Source organism: Bos taurus, chromosome 4, assembly GCF_002263795.3.
Source record: "Bos taurus isolate L1 Dominette 01449 registration number 42190680 breed Hereford chromosome 4, ARS-UCD2.0, whole genome shotgun sequence".
NCBI classification, from domain to species: domain Eukaryota; kingdom Metazoa; phylum Chordata; class Mammalia; order Artiodactyla; family Bovidae; genus Bos; species Bos taurus.
Window position 1 is genome coordinate 14,571,886 of NC_037331.1, and position 16,666 is coordinate 14,588,551.

Here is a 16,666-nt window from a genome sequence, read left to right on the forward strand (position 1 = left end):
CTGGTACCCATGGCCTTTGCACTATGACTGTGCAGCTCCTCCCATTGGCAATGCCATCCATTTTACAATTCCCTAAACCTGGAACTGGTCTTGTTTCTTGATTTGCTAGAAAGAATGTGGGCAGTGTGACATTAGGAAAGCTTAGGCGCTAGGTTGTGGAGCTGTGTCCTTTCACACCTGTGCTGCTGCAAACCTGCCCGGCTGCCGTGTGAACAAACCCAGCCCTGTGGAGAATGTGGAGCAGAGGCAAAGCCATCCTGCACCAGCCAGCTCACAGCCAAGTGCAGACGCACCAAGGACCCCAGCCAAGCTCTGAAGGACCGCCTGGCTGATCCCACCAGCCCAGACTGCCAAGTGTAAGTTAAGTAAAGGAGAGTTCTTTTAAATCCCTATGTTTTGTTATATAGAAAAAATAACTAAGTTTAAAATCATTACTTTTTCTCTACCTGAGATTTTAGACTTAGAATTTTTTTTTCCCTATAGTAACTTACATGTGGTTTCCTTGTCTTTGGCATACTTCTTAATATATTCTCTATGTGGCTGTAAACGTTGCCTTATTGACATGCACATCTGATCTGGAAATGTACAGTTAGCATCCTACCATGGTGGTGATAGTTTAGGGGAAGTAACACAGGTTCAGTTCAGTTCAGTCGCTCAGTTGTGTCCAACTCTTGCGACCCCACAAACGGCAGCACACCAGGCCTCCCTGTCCATCACCAACTCCCGGAGTCTACCCAAACATGTCCATTGAGTCGGTGATGCCATCCAACCATCTCATCCTCTGTCGTCCCCTTCTCCTCCTGCCCTCCATCTTCCCCAGCATCAGGGTCTTTTCCAATGAGTCAGCTCTTCGCATCAGATGGCCCAAGTATTGGAATTTTAGCTTCAAAATCAGTCCTTTCAATGAACACCCAGGACTGATCTCCTTTAGGGTGGACTGGTTGGATCTCCTTGCAGTCCAAGGGACTCTCAACAGCCTTCTCCACCACCACAGTTCAAAAGCATCAATTCTTCGGTGCTCAGCTTTCTTTATAGTCCAGCTCTCACATCCATACATGACCACTGGAAAAACCATAGCCTTGACAAGACAGACCTTTGCTGACAAAGTAATTAATGTCTCTGCTTTTTATTATGCCGTCTAGGTTGGTCATAACTTTCCTTCCAAGGCATAAGTGTCTTTTAATTTCATGGCTGTAATCACCATCTGCACTGATTTTGGAGCCCAGAAAAATAAAGTCTGACACTGTTTCCACCGTTTCCCCATCTATTTGCCATGAAGTGATGGGACTGGATGCCATGATCTTAGTTTTCTGAATGTTGAGCTTTAAGCCAGCTTTTCACTCTCCTCTTACACTTTCATCAAGAGGCTCCTTAGTTCTTCTTCACTTTCTGCCATAAGGGTGGTGTCATCTGCATATCTGAGGTTATTGATATTTCTCCCAGCAATCTTGATTCCAGTTTGTGCTTCCTCCAGCCCAGCATTTCTCATGATGTACTCTGCATATAATTTAAATAAGCAGGGTGACAATACACAGCCTTGATGTACTCCTTTTCCTATTTGGAACCAGTCTGTTGTTCCATGTCCAGTTCTAACTGTTGCTTCCTGACCTGCATACAGGTTTCTCAAGAGGCAGGTCAGGTGGTCTGGTATTCCCATCTCTTTCAGAATTTTCCACAGTTTATTGTGATCCACACAGTCAAAGGCTTTGGCATAGTCAATAAAGCAGAAATAGATGTTTTTCTGGAAATCTCTTGCTTTTTCAATGATTCAGCGGATGTTGGCAATTTGTTCTTTGGTTCCTCTGCCTTTTCTAAAACCAGCTTGAACATCTGGAACTTCACGGTTCCCATATTGCTAAAGCCTGGCTTGGAGAATTTTGAGCATTACTTTACTAGCGTGTGAGATGAGTACAATTGTGCGGTAGTTTGAGCATTCTTTGGCATTGCCTTTCTTTGGGACTGGAATGAAAACTGACCTTTTCCAGTCCTGTGGCCACTGCTGAGTTTTCCAAGTTTGCTGGCATATTGAGTGCAGCACTTTCACAGCATCATTTTTCAGGATTTGAAATAGGTCAGCTGGAATTCCATCACCTCCACTAGCTTTGTCCATAGTGATGATTCCTAAGGCCCACTTGACTTCACATTCCAGGATGTCTGGCTCTAGGTGAGTGATCACACCATCATGATTATCTTGGTTGTGAAGATCTTTTTCATATAGTTCTTCTGTGTATTCTTGCCACCTCTTCTTAATATCTTCTGCTTCTGTTAGGTCCCTGCCGTTTCTGTCCTTTATTGAGCCCATCTTTGCATGAAGTGTTTCCTTCATATCTCTAATTATCTTGAAGAGATCTCTAGTCTTTCCCATTCTGTTGTTTTCCTCTATTTCTTTGCATTGATCACAGAGGAAGGCTTTCTTATCTCTCCTTGCTATTCTTTGGAACTCTGTATTCAAATGGGCATATCTTTCCTTTTCTCCTTTTCTTTTCACTTCCCTTCTTTTCACAGGTATTTGTACGGCCTCCACAGATGGTCATTTTGCTTTTTTGCAATTTTTCTTGGGGATGATCTTGATTCCTGTCTCCTGTGCAATGTCATGAACCTCTGGCCATAGTTCATCAGGCACTCTATCAGATCCAGTCCCTTAAATCTATTTCTCACTTCCACTGTATAGTCAAAAAGGGTTTGATTTAGGTCATATCTGAATGGTCTAGTGGTTTTCTCCAATTTAAGTCTGAATTTGGCAATAAGGAGTTCATGATCTGAGCCACAGTCAGCTTCTGGTCTTGTTTTTGCTGACTGCATAGAGCTTCTCCATCTTTGGCAAAGAATATAATCAGTCTGATTTCGGTGTTGACCATCTGGTGATATCCATGTGTAGAGACTTGTCTTATGTTGTTGGAAGAGGATATTTGCTATGACCAGTGCATTCTCTTGGCAGAACTCTATCAGCCTTTGCCCTGCTTTATTCTGTACTCCAAGGCCAGATTTGCTTGTTACTCCAGGTGTTTCTTGACTTCCTGCTTTTGCATTCCAGTCCCCTATAATGATTCGACATTTTTTTAGGGTGTTAGTTCTAGAAGGTCTTGTACATCTTCATAGAACTGTTCAACTTCAGCTTCTTCAGCATTACTGTTTAGGATTACCTGGATTACTGTAATATGAATGGTTTGCCTTGGAAATGAACAGAGATCATTTTGTCATTTTTGAGATTGCACCCAAGTACTGCATTTTGGACTCTCTTGTTGACAATGATGGCTGCTTCATTTCTTTAAGGGATTCCTGCCCACAGTAGGAGATATAATGGTCATCTGAGTTAAATTCACCCATTCCAGTCCATCTTAGTTCGCTGATCCCTAGAATGTCGACATTCACTCTTGCCATCTCCTGTTTGACCACTTCCAATTTGCCTTGATTCATGGACCTGACATTCCACGTTCCTATGCAATATTGCTCTTTACAGCATCGGACCTTGCTTCTATCACCAGTCCCATCCACAACTGGATGTTGTTTTTGCTTTGGCTCCATCCCTTCATTCTTTCTGGAGTTAAATCTCCACTGATCTCCAGTAGCATATTGGGCACCTACCGACCTAGGGAGTTCCTCTTTCAGTATCCTATCATTTTGCCTTTTCATGATGTTCATGGGGTTCTCAAGGCAAGCATACTGAAGTGGTTTGCCATTCCCTTCTTCAGTGGACCACATTCTGTCAGACCTCTCCACCATGACCCGCCCATCTTGGGTGGCCCCACATGGCATGGCTTAGTTTCATTGAGTTAGACAAGGCTGTGGTCCGTGTGATCAGATTGGCTAATTTCCTGTGATTGTGGTTTCAATGTGTCTGCCCTCTGATGCCCTCTCACAACACCTACCGTCTTACTTGGGTTTCTCTTACCTTAGATATGGGGTATCTCTTCACAGCTGCTCCAGCAAAGCGCAGCTGCCCCTTCTTACCTTGTATGTGGGGTAGCTCCTTTCCACCGTGGAAATCAGTTGGTAATGTGTATTGATAACTTTAAAAATTATCATACCTTTTTGGACCTAGTAACTCTTTCTAGAATCCTATCCTAAGGGGAAAAAATTAGAAGTGTGGACAAAGCCTCTGATATAAACATGTTATTAGAATTGGTGTTTAAAAGAGTCAAAATTTGAGAACAAAAATTTCCCATATGTCAGAAAGATTGAGTTGTAATTACTTGATAGTCGAAAAATTTAAATTTAGGTTTACAAACGGTTTTTAAGGACATGGGAAATTTCTTGACATTAATAAGCATGGAAAGGATGCTATGAAATAGACAACATTCTCAACAAAGATGTTAGATTTCCTTTTCAGTACTCTGGCAGACTTTGTTAACAGTTCTCATGAAAATGAACTTTTAGGCAGAATTTAAAAGCATTTTTGAGAAGCATTTAGAGTTGGCAATATCCTAAGAGAGTATGTAATTATAAGGCCAATATCTCAGTGAAACTGCTGAAGCCTCTTTTGCCCCAGGGGTAAATTTCAGCTTTGGTTTTGACGGTCCTTTTGAACCCAGTAGGCAGAAGAGAAAAGGTACAGCCCAGCAGAGGTGAGGAAAGCCAGCCCCTAAGGACTACACCCTCAAGGTAAGAGTGAGCCAGAAGTAAACCAGCTCCAGTGTTGCTGCAGAATTGGTCACCCCAAATTCAAATTGTCTGGGTGCTAAAACAACTTAAGTTGTGAATTTAGTGGCCCCAGAATGAATACCTGGCAGATGTGGACAAATCTTTGGAGGATGCTAGGTTCACAAACAGTTTTCCTAGGAAATGAATGCCTTTTAAGTTTAAATTAACAAAGTCCGTAAGGAAGAGACTAGCATCATGAATGAAAGGCAGCAAAGACCACAAGAGAACAACTTTGAAATTAGCACATGTATAGTACAGAACATCTGTGTTTGTATGTTTAAAAAATAAAAATCAAGTTTTAAAATATCTACAGGGAACAAGGTATTATGAAAACTGACTTAGCATATGTGAAAAAGAACCAAGTAGAAATTCTAGAAATGGAAAATAGAAGAATTAAAATTAAAAATAAGCCAATGAGGAGGTTTAACTCAGGATTCGACGGGCCTGAAAAGAGAACCAGTGAATACAGAACAGAACAGGATGTAACACTGAAGGGAAACTTGAAAATGAGAGTGGAGCCAGAAAATTACTAGAAATAATCAATGACTATAGTAAAGTTGCAGGATATAAAATCAACACACAGAAATCCCTTGCATTCCTATACACTAATAATGAGAAAACAGAAAGAGAAATTAAGGAAACAATTCCATTCACCATTGCAACGGAAAGAATAAAATACTTAGGAATATATCTACCAAAAGAAACTAAAGACCTATATATAGAAAACTATAAAACACTGGTGAAAGAAATCAAAGAGGACACTAATAGATGGAGAAATATACCATGTTCATGGATTGGAAGAATCAATATAGTGAAAATGAGTATACCACCCAAAGCAATTTATAGATTCAATGCAATCCCTATCAAGCTACCAACGGTATTCTTCACAGAGCTAGAACAAATAATTTCACAATTTGTATGGAAATACAAAAAACCTCGAATAGCCAAAGCGATCTTGAGAAAGAAGAATGGAACTGGAGGAATCAACCTGCCTGACTTCAGGCTCTACTACAAAGCCACAGTTATCAAGACAGTATGGTACTGGCACAAAGACAGAAATATAGATCAATGGAACAAAATAGAAAGCCCAGAGATAAATCCACGCACATATGGACACCTTATCTTTGACAAAGGAGGCAAGAATTTACAATGGATTAAAGACAATCTCTTTAACAAGTGGTGCTGGGAAATCTGGTCAACCACTTGTAAAAGAATGAAACTAGACCACTTTCTAACACCATACACAAAAATAAACTCAAAATGGATTAAAGATCTAAATGTAAGACCAGAAACTATAAAACTTCTAGAGGAGAACATAGGCAAAACACTCTCTGACATACATCACAGCAGGATCCTCTATGACCCACCTCCTAGAATATTGGAAATAAAAGCAAAAATAAACAAATGGGACCTAATTAACCTTAAAAGCTTCTGCACATCAAAGGAAACTATTAGCAAGGTGAAAAGACAGCCTTCAGAATGGGAGAAAATAATAGCAAATGAAGCAACTGACAAACAACTAATCTCAAAAATATACAAGCAACTCCTACAGCTCAACTCCAGAAAAATAAATGACCCAATCAAAAAATGGGCCAAAGAACTAAATAGACATTTCTCCAAAGAAGACATACAGATGGCTAACAAACACATGAAAAGATGCTCAACATCACTCATTATCAGAGAAATGCAAATCAAAACCACTATGAGGTACCATTTCACACCAGTCAGAATGGCTGCGATCCAAAAGTCTACAAATAATAAATGCTGGAGAGGGTGTGGAGAAAAGGGAACCCTCTTACACTGTTGGTGGGAATGCAAACTAGTACAGCCACTATGGAGAACAGTGTGGAGATTCCTTAAAAAACTGGAAATAGAACTGCCTTATGATCCAGCAATCCCACTGCTAGGCATACACACTGAGAAAACCAGAAGGGAAAGAGACACGTGTACCCCAATGTTCATCGCAGCACTGTTTATAATAGCCAGGACATGGAAGCAACCTAGATGTCCATCAGCAGATGAATGGATAAGAAAGCTGAGGTACATATACACAATGGAGTATTACTCAGCCATTAAAAAGAATACATTTGAATCAGTTCTAATGAGGTGGATGACACTGGAGCCTATTATACAGAGTGAAGTAAGCCAGAAAGAAAAACATCAATACAGTATACTAACGCATATATATGGAATTTAGAAAGATGGTAACAATAACCCGGTGAACGAGACAGCAAAAGAGACACTGATGTATAGAACAGTCTTATGGACTCTGTGGGAGAGGGAGAGGGTGGGAAGATTTGGGAGAATGGCATTGAAACATGCAAAATATCATGTAAGAAACGAGTTGCCAGTCCAGGTTCAATGCACGATACTGGATGCTTGGGGCTAGTGCACTGGGACGACCCAGAGGGATGGTATGCGGAGGCAGGAGGGTGGAGGGTTCAGGATGGGGAACACATGTATACCTGTGGTGGATTCATTTTGATATTTGGCAAAACTAATACAATTATGTAAAGTTTTAAAATAAAACAAAATTTAAAAAAAATGAGAGTGGAGAATGAAGCTAAAGGGTCTAATGTCTAGCTGATAATAGTCTCAGGTAGATAAATGGGGCAGAAGCAATATTTGAAGAAATACTGATGAGAATTTTTAAATCAATGAAAAATATCAGTTCACAGATTTTATCCCAAGTAGGACAAGGATGAAATGCTCAGTTGGGTAAACAATAGTGAAACAGTAGGATGCTAAGGACAAAAAGTTGTGAAAGCAGCCAACAGAAGTCGTGTAATAACTTTCAGAGCAGAGCCAGCTAGACTTTTCTTTAGCTGACTTCTCAACAGCAGCAGTGGAAGCCAGAAACCAGTTGGATAACTGTCTACAATGTGTGAGAGAAAAATAATTTTCAACTTAAAATTCTACACTCAGCAAATTTATCTCAAGAATGATGGTTGAATACAGTTTCAGACGGCAAAGCATGAGCATGGTTGCCCCCTGCAGGCTCGTTCTTATTAAAGGAAATGCTTTATATGGTATATAGAAAGGTAATGAAAGACGGAATAAAAGACCAAAACTGTTACTTAGATTAATCTAAAGGAACATTTACCATATGGAACAGTAATGATGTTTCCTGGGGTTAAGAAGTGAGGGATTTAAAAACACAAGAATAACATACAAGTTGGTAGAGTAGTGATTGGAACAAAATCCATTACTTTTTTTTCATTAAAAGGATTAAAGAGTACAAATGCAAGCCTCAGAGTATGAAGAAATGGTTGCACCTCAGATAATGGCCAAAGAAATAATACTCAGAACATCTAAATTCCTACATATCAGTGAGAAAGATGTAAAATCAAATAGAAAATAGGCAAAAAAACTTGAACAAGAAATTCACAAATAGGAAACCCACATGATCAGTAAACATAAAAGATATCCTTTGCCTCATTTGTAATAGAGAAATGAAAATATAAATCAGTGGTACTGCATCACACAACTTCCAGATTAAAATAAGGAAGTTGACAAATAACAAATGCTGTCAAAGATAGGAAGTAATGGAAACTCTGTTATCCTACTAATAGGATTATAACCTCTTTGGAAAACATTTTGACATTCTCTTACAAATTTGAAGGTGTTATAGTAAACCCACTCAAGCACTCTTGCCTGGAAAATTCCATGGATGGAGGAGCCTGGTAGGCTACAGCCAGGAAAAGAGTTGGACATGACTGAGCGACTTCCCTTTCCTTTCCTTTCCATAGTCTGTACTTCCTGTTGCATTATGAGGTGGGAATTGAGTACAGACTTTGCTGCCCACTATATGGACTTGATTCCCATCTTTCTAGTTCTGTGACCTTGAGCATATGACTTTATACATAAAAAGAGTAAGATTTTGTCTCTCCTCCCCTAGCCCCTTCCTGCAAGAATCAGTTTTTGCCCTCTTAAGATTTTTGTGAGGGTTAAGTGAGTTAATCTATGTGAACTACTCAGAACAGTACCTGGAAAATAATAAACACTATAAAGTGTTTGCTATCATTGTTACTTGCTAATCCTATTGTTATTAATATTACTTTACCACCAACAAAACCAATCCTGCGTATACTTGTGGAAGATTAGGATGCTGTACAAGAATGTTCATGTGAAGTGAGAATTATTTTAGCAGCTACAAGTTGGAAACGGTCCTAATGTCCTTCATCAGTAGAATGGATAAGAAGTTATGGTATAGTCATGTAGAAATGAAACGGAACCGTATACCTTCTCATAATACTAATTGAAAGAAGTCAAATACATATAGTATGAATTCATTTGAAGAAGTTCAAAAACAGGCCAAATGAAACAAAAGTTGTAAGAGATGCAGATATTAATGGTAAACTTGTCAAGAAAAGCAAGTAAATAATAGTCATAAAAACTGGGAGGATGGTTGTTTGCATGGGAACAAGGTCGTGTGACTGGGAATGGACACATGGGGTCTTCTGTGGTCCTGGGAGGCAGTGTTTTATATTTTGGGTGATGTTCGTGTGAATATTTATCATTATTCTTTAATTATGTTTTATGCATTCTCCTGTATATGTGGTATACCTCACTGTTTCATTTTTTAAACTAGTAAAAACTTTGCAAGTGGGAAAGCTAGCTATTGTTCAAAATAACAGCAAAGGAAACAGAAATAATAAAAATCTCTAAATAAACTGAAAGATTTTTGGAGACATTTGCTTAAGGTCATAGAAAAAAGGTAAGATCGTTGAAGAAGATACCAATAACCTCCTGCCCTGCCCAATACCCAGCATAGTGGGCCTTGTTTAAAGAGCATTTCACCATTGACTATGGTGTTGGATTTTTAAAACTACAAATTACTGGGTAATTATTTTCCTTCTTTATTGGTATGGGATAGATTACCAGTTTAGAGGCTTAGAGTTTTTAAAAGCTCTTTAGGAAATTTTGACATATTTCTGAGATTGAGTTTTACTGCTTTACAAAAACAACAGTCCATCATTAAATAAAACCAATAAAGCAGGGAAATAATTATTTTATTTCAATTAAGGAGCAACCACAAGTTTTCTTTCCATCAGCTTAGTTAGCTCCCCTCTTTCTTTTAGCATAAACCAACTCCACAATTTCGATGTATTCATAACATTTCATGAAGTTGGTGAAAATGGTGATGTAAGAACTTACCCATTTGTGAGAGAAATAAAAGTGTTAGTTCTGTGTCTGCACTTGTTGCTTTAATTCATCTGTTATAAAAGTCTTTGCTTTCTAGCCCTGGCACCATTTTATATTGATATGTTTCAAATAAACTTGGCTTTGCAGTAAACACTTGGGGTTGTTTGCATTTTCTCTTTGGTTTGTAATTTTGTTCTTTCATTGAGAGACCTGGTAGAAAAAAGACTAGAGGATCTTTGTAATGTCAGTTAGATTCATACAAAATTATTGACTTTGAAGATGGGAAGTTTATATAGCCTAATGTTGTTTTTCATCCTTTGATTCTCAGAAATGATTTAGAAATGTGTTTTGACTCTCAAGATGAGTGAATTTGAAACGGAAATTCACTTGTTCCAACTAATTTTGTGTTCTGGATATCTGACATAAACATACAGAAATGCTGGGTTCAGTTGGCAGTTATGAGCTTTAACAGATACGTCATTTCTGTACAAATTTTAAGATTAACTCGTTCTATTTTAGCAAAGAAATAATAGAATTCAGTGCTATATACCTGAAATAGTACACTCTTCAGAGTTTAAAACATATTAGTGCAAAAGCTGATAAAAGTTGAATAATTGTTGCTAAGCAACTTTGAAATAAATATCTACATAGTAATAGCATATCTAATGATACTGCCACTCACCCTAGATGACTGAAAGGGGAACCAACCACCAGGATAGAAAAGAATAGTAAAATTTTAAACTTAAAGATATATTATTAATGAACTTGTAAGACAAGCTCACTCAAAAGCATTTTGATTTTTAAATATGATTAAAAAGATTATGGTAAAAACAGTTGAATGAACTGGATTTGAATTCGTCAGTATTTTAAACCAACTTTTCTAAAGTATTTGGAGGAGATGAGTCTCCAGGTCAAATCTATTTTTCTTGAGCACTATATCTCAATCCAACCACCACCCCCCAATGTCTTAAGACCTAAAGACCACAGTTCAAAACTGAATTGATGGAACTGCCCTAAACCTGATTACCCTTCAGTGTTGGGGCTTCTTTTTCTGAACTGACTCACCAGAGTCTGCATATCATCCTCGATGGTGTCCTTTCTCACCTCCAAGTGAAATAAATTCCTTCTTCCTTCCCACTTTGGTGCCATTCATCACCAATTCCCATTCTAACGGCTCTTACATTCATTCATTTTTTTCTGTCAACACTTTCACTTCACTCAAGCCAGTATCTCATCTGTATTTCTGCCCTACCTGCTTAACTGTCTCTAGTCTTGACCCCTCCAACCTATTCTGAGTGCAGCCAGGACAATTTTTCTCAAATTCAAATCTGATTATGTCACTTTCCTGCATTAAAAACTCTTAAACCATTTTATTGAGGAGAAGTCCAAACTTCTTACCAGGTTTCGTAGGATGCTTTATGATCCATTCTGTGTCTTTTGAATCAGGGGTCATGCAGGAGACAGAAACCATACCAGACACTTTTACTGGGCTAATATAAAGACTTATTAAGTAGTTACTGAAGAACTGAGAAAGCAAAAAGAGAACACTAAGGTATCAGAGAGATTCCAGAAAGCAGCTCTCAGTTCTAGGGCTGGGAGTAAAAATGGAGAGGTTGAAAGGATTAAGCTTTAGAAGCTTAGAGATAGTGATTTGAGCAGCTGAAGCCCAGACCTTTGAGGAGAGGGCAGTGGACAGCTGGTGTTTGTGTCTCTGAGATGGGCTGATGAGGCTAGTTTGCAAATGTCAGAGAATGAGTTGCCACTTTTAAAGTGAATGGGGCGACATTGATAGGCAAGCCCACCTGTCCAGTAGTTTTCCTCTGGCGCCCCCTAGTGGCAGAGACTAATAAAGCCTTCTGGCAAAGCGAAGGGATCTGTAGAGTTCCAAACCCAACATCACAAAACGGTGGGTTTAAAGCGAAGGGACAATTAATTGCCTAATAACTGACAAACTCCATTCCTTCGACTACTCAGCACATATCCATATCCTTTATATGCCTATCTTTCTTCAAACAAGGACAACAACATTTTCACTCAGAAATGCAACTATGCTTGGTTCAAATATATTCTCACCCTTTTCTGAAAATAAATGAATCTACCTTCATTGTTAGTCACACTATTTATCTCTGGACTGTATTAATTATTCCAGAACTTCAGTCCCAGTTCTGTCTGAATATTTGGTCACCTAAATTGTAAACTTGTATAAAATAATAAGTGGAAGGACATGAAAGAAAAATAAATTTGTATTTACAAATACACAGACATACACCCACTCATTGAAGAAGCAAAGAGGAAATAACGTAGAGCCATTTTACTCACTGTTTCTGCAGCTAGTCACAGGATGTAACTCCCTTCTTCCATTCCCATCTCATGTTTCCTGGCCTCTCAGCCATAACTTCAGAAGGTCACGGTTTCACGCCTGGTGGGGTGTTCTAAACCTTCATTCCTGAAGGGTCAGAATCTTCAGTGCACTTGCTTTGGAGGGGCGTAGAGGAATTCTGGAATCCAAATAATCCTCTCTGTTCATGTAGAGCAGCAACCCAGTTTCTTTTCAGTTATCAGGGTCAGTCATCTCAGCACCGGACTCAGCCCACCTTTACCTAGAGGAGCAGTAGGAGCGTGAGCAGTCAGGTGCTGCCTTCTGCCTCCAAGTCACACGCGGCCAGACCCTTAATACCTGGTCACCAGAGTGAGTTTCCCGTTTGGCTTGTTACCCAGACTATCAGGGCACAGTAGGCTTACCCAGCTCAATGACTGGGCTTCTGAGGTGGTGCTAGTGGGAAAGCAGCAGCCTGCCAATACAGGAGGTGTAAGGGACCCGGGTTCGATCCCTGGGTCAGGACGATCCCCTGGGGGAGGAAACAGCAACCCACTCCAGTATTCTTGCATGGGGAATCCCATGAACAGAGGAGCCTGGCGGGCTGTGGCCCATAGGATTGGGCCACAAAGAGTCGGATATGATTGAAGTGCTTTAGCACACAGCACAGCACAGTGGTTACTTAGCTTTAAGAAAGGATCCAGGAGAGAGACTTTCATTCACATTCATAATCCTCAATTTTACAAATTTGAAATCTCTATTTTTAAATTATTCTGGATATTTAATTTATGGAAAAATATTTTTATGAACAAAATAGCACTACATAAAAAATTAGGTGGCATCAACTGTAGAGACAAAAGCAAAAGTACCTCCATTGAACCTAAATCCATAGTAGAGAGAAGTGTCAGATCATTATCTTCTAAGTTAAAATCTCAAAAGGCACTTCTGTGTACACACACACACACAAAGTGAAGTGACGTGAAAGTCACTCAGTCGTGTCCGACTCTTTGCTACCCCATGGACTATCCAGTCCATGGAATTCCCCAGGCCAGAATACTGGAGTGGGTAGCCTTTCCCTTCTCCAGGGGATCTTCCCAACCCAGGGATTGAACCCATGTCTCCTGCATTGCAAGTGGATTCTTTGCCAGCTGAGCCATAAGGGAAGCCCAAGAATACTGGAATGGGATCTTCCCAACGCAGGAATTGAACTGGGGTCTCCTGCATTGCAGGCAGATTCTTCACCAACTGAGCTATCAGGGAACACACACAAAACCACATTTTAATCAATGGTTGTGTATCCATGATGTCTATATGTGGCCATTTATTTATGCCTTGGGATTGAGAGGGTAACAGGCAGGAAGGCCAGGGGTCTCCAAATAGAGGAAATAGCCTTCAAGTGTCAGACATTTTTATCTCTCTTAAGCGGCAGGAGGAAACAAACTAGCAATATTTTTTCCTTCTCTATACAAATTTAAAGGGAGGTTTCTCTTAAAATACTGTGTTGCCATAATGACACCTTCTTTCGCCTGAGGTTAGCTATTCTCGAGCCTAGAGATAACCAATGCCTTTTTCTTATGGAAACGTTCATCTTAAGCTATGCTAATGTACTATGCCTTTACCCCAAACTCTGTCTCCAAGTCAGTTCCGCCTCTTGGCCCAGAACCTACTTGACAAACCAGTATGGATATTGTTCCCCTAATCTATGTAAATGAAACTATTTGTATGGTGGTCTGCCCTTCTTCAAGATTCAAGTTAATCGTTTTATGGCCCAGGATAAACAATTTGGTGCCAAGATTATCCCAAAATGCATCTTATGGGTGAGGGGCCTGGTGCCATTCTGAATTTTAAGACATTCCTTTCTTTCATTAACAGACTGCTAGTGACTATATAACATCCAGCTGAAGACTAGCAGGGGGGTACTCTTTCTGCCCCCTTCTGATGCCTATGTCAGAAGATTTCTCTATCTCCTTTATACTTCAATAAAACTTTATTACACAAAAGCTCTGAGCGATCAAGCCTCGTCTCTGGCCCCAGATTGAATTCTTCTCCTCCGGGGGCCAAGAATCCTGGTGTATTCGCGTGATTCAACAACAACCTTTCAGGATCTTTCCATCTGACGTAGCTTTCCTCACAAATCTGCCTCTTAAGTGCTTTTGCCACAGGAATGGTAGAGGTCTATTCATTATCTTTTTAGAATGGTAAAACTTCTTAGTGAAAGGGCATAATGACTACAGAAGCAGAACTGATAGATAAGCTATGAATAAATTAGAAATGAAAAATCCTCTCACCGCAAGTGATAATGCACCTCACTGCACTGGTCACCAGACCACCTCTCTCTCCCCAAGTTGGTTATTTTTACAAGTTTAATGGACTGAAACCTAATGGTGTCCAGTCACTTAGTGTAGTAGGGATAACTAAGAAGATACGAAAAACATTAACATATTTTGGCAAATTCTTTTGAATACTTCTCAGGGGCATTATCTTTCACCTTTGAGGGTGTGACTGATTTTGGAAAATAGTCAAGTGTAGTAAATACAGTGGATGAGTTATCTGATGCTATACCTGGCGTATTATACAAAAAGTTAATGATAAACAAGGCTGATTTCCTGGGCAGGTGAGAAACAGTTCTGTTGAGGAATTGGACATACGGTTGATAAGGCTCCTACGTGGAGGATTTCGTGTTCCGGTATTCACTTGCACAGTTCTTCATGGTCCACCCTAATTCCCAACCCTCTCAGTTTTTAAACTCGGAGGCTAGGTTATAGGTCTTAAATTACTTACTTCTCAAAATGACCTCCAACTCTTTTGGCTTTTTCCTCCTAGTTTTACAGCAAGTCTATAATGGAAGAGACCAGAATGTGCTTTTACCTGAAAAGGTCTGAAATCCTTTATTGACTGGGGAATTTAGAGAGTGGGCAGGCCAGAAGAGCCGCTGGAAAGCTTAGCAACCTCTGAGGGAAATAAATATAAAATGAGTCCCTTCATTTGTCCACCTCTGTGACATAAGAACAAATCACCAGGACTTTGTGAGGTCTACACGTCTATCCCTTTTACACTCAAAGTGCTCAGAGATCCAGTTGCCATGGCTTCGTTAAGTTTAGAGTTGGGGAAAGATTTTCTATTTTATATCTTTGTCTTTAGAAATGTTTTCATCACATAAATAATCGTAATATATAAAAGAGCAAGCTTGTAACCACATACTATCCTGTCCCTAATAAAGAAAGGGGACACTTCAAAATTGGATCAAATAAAAAGAGTGGAGTGAGTAGCAACACATAAATGTGCCAAATAAAGTTGGGGAAAAAAGACTTTAAAGTGCAGCCTGAAAATACGAGGTTGCTCCTGGGAAGATGGTGTGGCCATGGAAGGATTCCTAGGAAGAACATTCCTTTACCAGTTTGTTTCAGGGTTGCCCTAATGTGTGCCTTGGCGACAGGGAAAAGACAGGAGTGGAAATTACTAGAGGTCTACTACTACTGTCACGTCAGAAGAATGTGACAGGACACTTCGTTTTTCAACTAGGACGTTAGAGTGGAAACGGGCACTGACTCAAGATAGTGGGTTCACTTGGGAAGGAACGCTGAGCAGGTTCAGTTCAGCTCAGTCGCTCAGTTGTGTCCGACTCTTTGCGACCCCATAGGACCTACCTGCTCAGTTTTCTGTGCTAGGTCCTAGCAAAAGATGAATCACAGTCTCTGAGAGGAGATGTGAGCAGGCAGGAAGGAATCTTAGAGGCAGTGCTGACAGATTTGATAACAAAATAAAGCATGCAACACAGGAACAAAAACAAACCGGACAGTCACATTTGAATTTCAGAGAAAAAATTGTCGTCGTTTTTGTCAGTCCCAATAGACACACTAGATGATTAATCCAATGAATATACTCAGTTCAAATTTAACCGGGCATTTCTTTCATCTCAAAGGAACCCGAGACAGTCTCCTAGAGGAGAGCATGGGCACAGGGCTGCAGCAGAGACAGGGCCTGACGCTGGTGCTGTTTTTGGCAGGGACGGGAAGGAAGCAGTGGCTGAAAGAGGGCTGCAAGAGGGGCCAGAACCGGCTGCCTTGGGAGCATGCTGGGTTTCCGGAAGTGTCCCGTCCTCTATCGTGGTTATCCCACCTGGCTGGAGGCATAAAGGACAAAGCCACAGGACAGAGGAGTTCTCTACTGAGCATCTCAAACTCTCCGGACTGTACAGCTGACAAATACACGTGAAGCTACGTGACACCACTCTCATCTACTTTCTGGAAGCGTGAAGCTTTTTCCGGTCTTTCATTTTCTTATGTTTGGTCTAGACATGAGTACCAAAAGCGTTTTTCTTTCATAAGAAAAATGACATAGCACACACATACGATCAATGGTAGATGTTGGGGAGGCAGAGGGTATGGTAAGGAGCACATCCACAGGATTGCCAACATCTGGGTCCTGTCTGAGAAGGCAGAATCCAAACCCAGGGAAGGTACAACCCAAAGACCGAACCCTAATGTGAACTGTGGCTTCAGTTAATAATAGCACAGCAATATTGACTCCGCTGCACAGTGACCCACATTAATGCAAGATGTT